This window comes from Triticum dicoccoides, chromosome 2B (assembly GCF_002162155.2).
Source record: "Triticum dicoccoides isolate Atlit2015 ecotype Zavitan chromosome 2B, WEW_v2.0, whole genome shotgun sequence".
Classification (NCBI taxonomy): Eukaryota; Viridiplantae; Streptophyta; class Magnoliopsida; order Poales; family Poaceae; genus Triticum; species Triticum dicoccoides.
The window spans coordinates 706,109,021-706,118,925 of record NC_041383.1 but is presented as its reverse complement, the minus strand read 5'-3'; the positions used below and the strand labels follow the sequence as shown (position 1 = coordinate 706,118,925).

Here is a 9,905-nt window from a genome sequence, read left to right as displayed (position 1 = left end):
AATGATTTGACGACTCTAGGCGTGTGCCGAGTCGGATTCCTACTGCAAGCTGTGCACGCGGAGGGAAAACCCTATTTGACGCTCTCTGCGTCAAATAGTCGACCAATCGCACAGGGGTGCGATAAAGTGGGCCGGCCCAAATTCCGTTGTAGGAAGTTCCGGTTTTGGGAGTTTTCTAGAAGTTTCCCAGCCAGTCTTTATCCGTTTCTAGAAGGTTCCTTAAGCGGGGTTTTTATTTTCTGTTTCTCTTTCTTTTTTTCAGTTTCTTTTTTCTGTTTTATTTGTTTCGTTTTCATTTCCTTTTCTTTTTGCTCTTTATTTCAAAATCAGGTTGAGAACTCAAGTATTGTTCGAAATTCAAAAATATTTCTTGTTTTTGAAAATTGTTCATCGTTTCAAAAAACTGTCCAAATCAAACATTGTTCTCATTTTTTCAAAAATTGTTCACAACTAAAAACAATGTTTGCTCTTTACGAAAAGTGTTTGAGAATTTAAAAAATGTTCCCATTTTCAATTTTTGTTCACGAATTTAGAAATGTTTGTTAATTTTAAAAAATGTTCGTATTTTTAGAAAAAAATCAGTTGTCAACAATTTGTTTCTTTTCAAAAAATTGTTCATATTTTGAAAATTGTTCATAGATTCAAAAATGTTCATATTTTCAAATTTTGTTCATTTTTTCAATTTTTGTTCGGAGTTTCAAAAACTTGTTCGTATTTTCAAAAATTGTTCATATTCAAAAAATGTTCGTATTTAAAAAACATTCACATCTAAAAAATGTTCATGTTTTCAGTTTTCGTTTGGATTTTCAAAAAATATTCGCGTGTCAAAAAGTAATTAGCTCCTTAAATAATCATGTTTGAATTTTCATAAGACGTTCGATCTTACAATACTGCCTTGTTAAAGCCCCAAGCTAAGAATTGAACAGCAAGCCTCTTTAGGTGCACTGGTTACTAGATCGCCCCTGACCGAGCACATTAATTTTTCGAGTTTTCAGGTGCGCTCCCGCTGCTGGGACAACCCAGTTCGCTGCTCCGGTGTGCGTCGGGACGCTACTCGCCGCAAAATGCGGTGCATCCAGAAATAAGAGAAGGATGGATGTACAAGCCTCCTCAGAGATCAGCGACTCTCGGTCGTCGGATCGATTTGCTTGATGCGTTTCTGGGCGTCGGATCAAGATTTGGATGAACTCGGACCGTCGGATCCGAGATGAACACTGCTGGAATGAATAGTAATGGCAGAAAAATGTAAATACCATGTCCCCACCGGGATATTTTGGTCATTCTGCGTACAGGCGTATAAAAACCAACAACTCCCGTGGACAGCTCCTCCCACACTCGTGCAGCATCCCGATCCTTTTCCTCGCGCAGCTCCCTCTCCTTCCCCTCCCAACCCTAGCCGCCGCTACCGCCCTGCGCCGCCGCCGCGCTACCCTCCTCTCCTCCCCGTTCCTCTCCAGCCGCCGAGCTCGCCGCCACCGCTGCACTCCGGCCAGATCCGCTCCTCACGGCCGCGAGCACTCGCGCGCGACCCCTCCCCGCGGCTAGGGTTTCGGCCGCCTCCAACTCCGGCGAGGTGAGATCTCCTCTTCCCTCGATTCATGCCCTCTCCTCTCCCCTTCTTCCTTCTCTCCCCGCCCCACTCGCTTATTTCTTCGATTCGGTGCTGCAGCCACCATCCTCCCATGGAGGAGGACGACCACCACGGCCCGCACATGGTCGAGCTCGCCGTCGTCTGCTCCGGTGCGGTGCTGGGCCAACGACCTCCGCTTCTCTTCTCCATGGACAAACTTCAAAAGGCAACAGCAAGCCATATCAAGGGAGGGTATTGAAGTCACCCCACTTCAAATCCATGGGCGCCATCCACAAGAACCGGACATCTTGGCACTGTTGTTGGCGGAGGGCGACGCATATTTGCGAGCCTTGTGGTGCAGGTAAAAATTCCTCACTCCTTTTTCTCTTTTCGTGTCTTCTTATTTCCCATGAGAATATGAGTATTTGCTGCTCCATCCCTTAATTTGGGAGAGAGATAGCTAGAACTTGTTGAAGTGAGCATTTGAATATTTGCTGCCCCATCCCTCAATTTGGGAGAGAGATAGCTAGAACTTGATGAAGTGAATTATAAAGAGTAAATTGCTACAAGAGGGGAGGTATAGGCGCCTTGTTCTGAACCCAGGGAATTATCTAGAGTCCCATTCAAATTCCCAGGCATGTAACTCAATGATTCAACTCCAACTATATGGTACTATAGTCCCTTCTTTAGGTGATCTTCGGCTAGCTGCATGTTGGGATATCACTGCCTCCTAACGAGCTCCAGGCTTTAGTGTTTTATTTTGATGGACCAATGCGCATCTTCTCCAAGACAGAAAATTAGGGGGAGTGATAGCTCTTGGATAGTATAGCCATTATGATAGAATAATAAATAAAAATGTCGGTTAATGGCTTATTGCACTGGTCTTAATAATAGGGATATCACTGCCTCCTAACGAGCTCCAGGCTTTAGTGTTTTATTTTGATGGACCAATGTGCATCTTCTCCAGACAGAAAATTAGGGGGGGTGATAGCTCTTGGATAGTATAGCCATTATGATAGAATAATAAATAAAAATGTCGGTTAATGGCTTATTGCACTGGTCTTAATAATAGAATTTCAGCATTGTAAGAACACCCAAACATGCTCGTGGAAACACCCAAGCATTCATATGAACAAGTACATTGGAATTGTTTATCTCAGTGCATCAGAATTGTTTCTTTGGTGCTGACCCTATATGAAAATATTGGATTGTGTAAATACTGCATCACATAGTTTTTTTGTCGATAAACATTTTTTGATGTATAAGCACTACCAAATCAGATTTTTCCAGACTAAGAAATCTACTGCTCGCTCCAGTTTGGTTGTAGTTCTGGATCAGGCTTTTAATTGTTTCCTATTGCTTGTTATTTAATTGTTTTCGTATCTGGGCTACTAAAATTAGTCTACTTAAATTGTCTACTTATTTATTATAGGCCATTGCCTGAGTCCAGGAAAATTATGTAGGAAATTCCATGCAGACATGCTAAGCAGAAAGTGAATCTTTCTGTTGCAACTTTGTTTGCAAGTAATGATAGAGAATTGTTGTGCTGCAGAATGAGACAAATTTTTGTAAGCAATCTGCTATGCATAGGGTGCTTCTGCTCTATCCCAACATGAACAGAAACTTCACCCTCTCCTTGAACCTCCCCCTCTCATTACAAAATTGAAAAATTGGTCCATACAAAGAAGTGATCACCACGTTGAGCCATGGCAAATAGCTAAAATCAATCTAAATCATGAAATGGTATATTTTTTGATATCCTTGAAGTCGCCGAGGATCAGATTTGGTATCACATATATTTTGTGTGTCATCATTCATCAGTTCAAAAATTTTAAAATCGTGTCTAATCAACACATTCTAGGTTTTGTTGCCATTCTAGGTTTTGTTGCCATTTTAAGGTTTGAAGTAGAATCAACACATTGCCGGTTGCTTTTGTATATGCCATGTTCTGTTTCTTGGTTTGCCTTGTTTTATTTCTTGGTTTTTACTTTCTGCTTGATAGCTTGTTTCAGTTTGGACGGGGCCTCGACGCGCTCATCTCGGTCTCCTCGCCCCGGGTCTTCATCTTCCCCATCTCCGTCGTGGTGACGCGGGGCGAGGGCGACGAGGGCAGTGCCGGGTTTGACGCTGGACGGGGCGGCAGGGGATGAGGGCGGCACCGTGTTCGACGCCGGGCTTAAGTACCTCGAGGCCGTCAACGGCAACGTGCTCGTGTATCACAGGTTCATCACGGATCCTTTCACGGTTAGTGCCTCCCTCTATTTTCACCCGATTTGAGACTTCTTTTTGCTTGGATTTTGCAACAGTTGTTTACTGTTAGAGGAATCACATGACGGGCAGATTTCACTAGACACGATTCTCCGGCGGGTAGCTGCACACAACCACAGGAGGAGGTGGTGTTGTGGAAGAATACGGCCTGGGCAAAGCCATACTCTTGCATCTCTTTCAACTGGTAAGATGCTGCCTTCTCTCTCAATCCTTTTGTCGATTATTAAGTTCAAATTTCCATTGTTGTAATTTAAATGCCTCTGAATCTGAAGAGCAATGCTAGGAAAGTGAGTCAATAAATCATAGAATTATTCCCCCAAACATATGCTTGATTAGCGTACTACAGCTAGAAGAATAGAAGAAAAATTGTTCGGGGCAAGTGGTTTGATTGTTTGCTTGTGTAAAAAACATGCGGATGCATATTGCTGTTGCCTTTCCTGTGTGCCTTCAGCTGCTGGTAGTAGCAGTGTAGCCTCCCTCCCGCCCTCCCTCTCTCTCTCTCTTGTGTGTGTGGGTGTGTGTGTGTGTTCAAATTTGCTGTTCATATGCCCAGGGCTCTGCTTTTTGATATAATACTGAGATTCAAGTTGTGGTTTCCTGCTTTATCTACATGATATGTGATTTGCACTGCATCAAATTGAGGGAGTCTTAATATTGTTTTTGTTGTTGGTGCAGGTATGACATGGACATTTGTATGATGGTGGACAGGCACCTTAACGGAAGTGACTTATTGAGCCTCGCTGCCACCTGCCGTTGGTTTCTCCGGCTCCTCATGAGGTTTCCTGCGTTGTTAATCAAATATTCTGATTATTTGTTTTGTTTGATAGTTCACCAAATACCCAAATTGTAATTTCAGGAGCCATTTATTTTCTTGTGATAATATAGTTGATCTACAAGCAGCAAGCAAAATTGTTGTTAAAAAACTTATCTAAAGGCCAACATGAATCATCAAGACTGTCAATTGAGACTGGGCCATACCTTTTCCAGGTCAAGGTATGTATTTACAGTACATGATACATTTTTGCTTTCATCAAGATGAGGATACTGTGACTCTTTGTGTGCGTGCGTGCTTGCCGAAGGTGTTAAATCAGCTAGATATGCCTTGCATTGCCTTGCCGGAGGTGCCCGGAAGAGATTCCCTGAGCATGATGAGGTTTTAGGCTCAAGACAATGTAGATTCATTCTTGCTTTAATTATGAATATACGTCGACTTACAGGGAGCTTTCTATAACATTCTTGCTTTTACTTGGGTTGGATGGGTTTGTTATTTTAGACTATAATTATGAATATACGTCGACTTACAGGGAGCTTGCTCGCTCTTCAGTTCTTTTAGCTACGATCGTGGTCCGGTCTGCAGTTCCTGTCTGCAATCCCTAAAAAAATTATCCAAACGAGTGGTGCAACGCAATACACCTTATATTTCGGACTTTTTCTCAAAAATCTATATACCTTATATCAAGGAACGGAGGGAGTATATTATGATCATGCTATCTCTGCTTGTGTTAAAGGAGCCCTTAATGATACTTAGCTCTAAATTTTATATACTACTTGCTCTTCAACAACTGTATATACTATGAACAGTCTGGTCTTGTTTTGTTCATAGCTTGCTTCACGATAGAGTTGAATTATTTCTGAAAAAAGGTTATTCCATGTAACACCTTGGGTTTCCAGTTTTGTTGATGGTAGTGATTGTGCAGGCACTTTGGTACCTGAGAGCAAAGAGGAGGGTGAGAAGGGTGAGAAGAAATGAAAGAGGAAGAAGAGGAACAAGAAGAGCAAGGAAGACGTTGCCTGGGTCGATCGGCTGGAAGATTGAAGGTGTTGCAGAGCTTGCTACCCAATTCCAACAAGGTCACTCCATTTTCCCTTCTTTCTTTGTCCCTGAATTTGGTGCTCCTGCGTTTATGTTTGTGATGAAATTAATGGGTTCATGTTTGCATTGGTGTGCGGGGTTAGGCATCAATTCTTGATGGGGCCGTTGAGTATCAGAAGCAACTGCATCTCCAAGTATAGGTCATTAAGCATGCCTGGATTCATTTGGATGATGATCTCAGTTTGAGGGAGATATCGGTCTCATCGATGACACATGCAAGTAAAATCTCTATGATCAGGGGTCCAGTTGGGTCCAGTGCTTAGTTAATTTCTCAAGATATTAATGCATTTTTGCATTATGGGGTTACAATGGCGAGTAATAAACAAGATAGACCATGCAGATATGAACTTTGTATTCTGGGATTGTGCTAAATTTCATGCTTCTGACTCCAGCAATGCATTTTTTTTCATGTACCTTCCATTTAGCTAGAAACTTGGGATAACAAAGGGAACTTTCTCACTTTTTCCGCTCTTCTCAGATTTTAGATTGGGCATATAGACATGTGTGTCACAGATTGAATTTGAATTCGAGTATAAGATTAAAATGGGGAATAGATCATTGTGCCATGTTCAGAATTAGAACTATAGGGAAGAAGGAAAATTATCAATTAGGATGTTGTGTTGTTTCTGTGTAAATATATGCCATGCTAACTTGATGGTTAATATAGGTGTGTAGGATAATGTCACATTTCCGTTGCAACCAATAACTTTCTCAGATTTGATCAGTTCTGTGAATCAGTTGAACTACCAAAGCAACCACTAGCATCATTTTTATTGAAATTTGTTTTAGTTTAGTCAACTTCCTATTCGTTCCTTTTGTATGCTGAACTGAAAGTAGAACTGGTTAAGCACAAGGGCTTGAATTGGTTGAATACATATGAACCATATCATAGGAAGAGATGTTGTGTTAGCTTTAGACAATGCACATTGTTCAGTTCATATATGGTTCCAACAGTTAAATTCCATATCACAGGTTTGCCAAGGCAAAAAATATTAGTAATACCACATGTATACAGTTGTTTTTTATTCACATGTTTTCGCTTCCATTTTCTTGCCAGCAAGCAACACTGACCTCACACGTCTACTACTCGTTGCATTTGCTATATTGATTTACATTAAAAAAATTGGCTATCATGTATGTGAAGCTTTATTCTGCTATAAAGGGCTCTCTAGGCTTAATATCTTTATAATTGAATCTAAAGGCATATAATCAGTTCCCAACTGATGTATATATATACATTTTTTTCATCCTCAAAATAATGTCACTTACATGCCTTGTCCTACATTTGTGATGTTGCTGAGGAGGTTCAGTTCTTGCAGGCGGGGTAAAACTTGAGTCACCTACAAAATGATTTTTACCATTTGTCAGAGCGGAGGTTTTTCTGGGGTTGTGCATGTCGAGCCTGTTTGGCTGTTTATGAGCAGGCTACACTATAGTCGATCAAGCCCTTGCAAGATAGTAATGCATTTTTGCATTCTAGGGTTACAATGGCGAGTAATAAACAAGACGACCATGCAGGTATGAACTTTGTATTATGGGATTGTGCTAAATTTCATGCTTCTGACTCCAGCAATGCATATTTTTTTTCATGTACCTTCCATTTAGCTAGAAACTTGGGATAACCGAGGGAACTTTCTCACTTTTTCCGCTCTTCTCAGATTTTAGACTGGGCGTATAGACATGCGTGTCACAGATTGAATTTGAATTCGAGTATAAGATTAAAATGGGGAAGGAGAGCCTTGGCGCAGTGGTAAAGCTGCTGCCTTGTGACCATGAGGTCATGGGTTCAAGTCCTGGAAACAGCCTCTTACAGAAATGTAGGGAAAGGCTGCGTACTATAGACCCAAAGTGGTCGGACCCTTCCCTGGACCCTGCGCAAGCGGGAGCTACATGCACCAGGTTGCCCCTTTTATAAGATTAAAATGGGGAATAAATCATTGTGCCATGTTCAAAATTAGAACTATAAGGAAGAAGGAAAATTATCAATTAGGATGTTGTGTTGTTTCTATGTAAATATATGCCATGCTAACTTGATGGTTAATATAGATTTTATATGGTTTGTCTCAGATCTGATAGAGAAGAGACCCACCCCGGTGACCTCCTACAGCCATGGTCGATGGCAGCCCCAGCAACGAGTGACTCGCGGTCACAGGAGAGAAGGATCTCCGTACCCTACCAAGCTCGCTGGAGACGGATCCATAGGAGCGCAACCAGCAGCTCAAGTAGTTTTACCTGTGCAACCATCCTGCTAATTTGCTGGACCTGAAGAATACCGACGAGTCGACGGACACAGGACGTTCCTGCAGGCTGTATGTTCTTGTTCTGTTTCTCACTGTCTTCTATTCCTAATTCAATTGCTTCTCAAATAGTTTGTGTAGACTGTATGGTTTGATCATTCACCTGAAGTGACTTTGTTGCACTTTTGATGATTTTTTCTGTATCTGAACTTTTGAATTTTGTACGAATGTGAAAGTCTTGCAACCAAAATAAAAGTACAGGGATCGTGTGCAATTCACATGTTGTGTTGTCTTTTGCCCTGAACAACTAGAGTTAGTTGTCACTTATTTGTTGTTTGGGAACGACAATATTTGAGGACGACCATTATGTTGGCTGGCGTCCGCTATGGTAACCATCCGAACAATTTTTCAATCTGGGTAATTTGGGAAGAGATGTCTTAGTTAGATATCAACTGCAAAAACTGTATGTTGTCAGTGTACATTCACTGTATCTATAGGACCATGTTGTTGTGAATCATGTATTTAACGAGGCGTACAATTCACACATAGATATTATTTTATTTTAGAGTAATACAGAATTCTTGCTAACAAGTAGTGGGGATTTTGGTCATTGCTCGTATTACTAAATCCTTATTGATCGATGCAACTTTGTTGATTGTAGATGTCCTCCGAGCCTCGTGAAATCATGAGGACAGAAGCTTCCTTGCCTACTTCAACTCTGCAGAACCAATGAAGCTTGAAGTTTACAAGTTGGGGGATGCCAGTGATACTGCTCTTGCACGCTGCTTGCTGCTGTCTACTTGATGTTTTTAAATTTAAGTCAAATTAAGCGTCATGTGTCGTTAAACTTTAGTTATGTCCAGTCTTGCGATTTTGGTTCGTGTGCCTGTGTGCTAAACTACTGTTGGATCTTGGATGCTATGTTTTGAGTCAAGATATGATTATGTACAATCTGTCTATTGTTAAGAAACGATGAGCAATCAGGTTTGTTTTGATAAAAGGAAACTATAGACTATTTTTTTAGGCGAGGAAAATGGAGACTTCTTACTGTGCTGCCAGGAGCGGTGGTGCAACAACGGTGCTACACGAGATTGAACCAAAGGAAGCTGATCATCACTGTTCTGAAAGGCATTTCTTCTTTTCACCTTCGCTGCTTGCTAATAGAAATTATTTGTCTTTGCTATCAGGTCCAGGGGACAAAATTGTTGATTTCTTTTGCATACTCAGATTTTCCCTTCCGCCGGCGAGTTTATCCTTAGCCCTATTCCTCTCTCTCTTTGTGTGTATGTTTGATATGTTATGTATTCTAATTAAGTTTAGTTTTATCGATCTAAATTATTTCCATGTCCATGGAACATACATTCTCTGCAAATTTAGTTTGGCCTTTTTCTTTTGAATATTTTTAATCCTACTGAGATTTGTTTGAGGCCAGAAAGGACAGGCTGCAAAGGACAGCTTTTGCTGAGATTTGGCTCATGCTATTTAATCATATTGCTTGTATAGTTGCTGAAGATGCCATCTTCTGTACCATGACTAAATGACCGATGACATGTCACCCTTTTGTTGTTCATGTTGTTTACTAATGTTTTCAAAAATCATTTTATACATGTTCATATTTCATACTGGTGAGTACTAATCATAACATTACTGATCAGGTAATCTAAACCATCCAAAAACTGCAATCTGCATCATTTTTTATCACATGTAGTATACAATGCTGGACATCTTAATAATCCAGCTGCGCATTCAAAGTATTGTATGAATAAATTGAAAAGAAGTACTGGATCTTGGAGAATGATATTACAAGATATTTTTGTTTGGTCAATCAGAACACCAAGTAATTTGTGGTGTGCTTCAATTTGTATTTCAATATTTGAATGCTCACGGCATGCATCCATGGTTTGACCCTACTTTTTGCGCCATCGGTGCAACGGCACTTACAACAAAATCAGACCCC

General features: G+C 40.9%; 1 long non-coding RNA gene across 6 annotated transcripts; it reads left to right on the top strand.

Annotated features, from left to right (window-relative positions):
• The first annotated feature begins 1,344 nt into the window (after positions 1 to 1,344).
• LOC119365743 lies at positions 1,345 to 8,948 on the top strand. Of its 6 annotated transcripts, none has more exons than XR_005175743.1 (10): positions 1,345 to 1,573; positions 1,670 to 1,931; positions 3,583 to 3,814; positions 3,911 to 4,022; positions 4,514 to 4,615; positions 4,695 to 4,831; positions 5,536 to 5,930; positions 7,031 to 7,229; positions 7,779 to 8,020; positions 8,610 to 8,948. It is a non-coding gene; the product is annotated as an uncharacterized LOC119365743 (long non-coding RNA). The 6 variants fall into 6 exon arrangements; XR_005175744.1 differs by having other exon boundaries at positions 3,573 to 3,792; positions 3,877 to 4,022; XR_005175747.1 differs by having other exon boundaries at positions 3,573 to 3,814; positions 4,514 to 4,590.
• Positions 8,949 to 9,905: the final 957 nt, after the last annotated feature.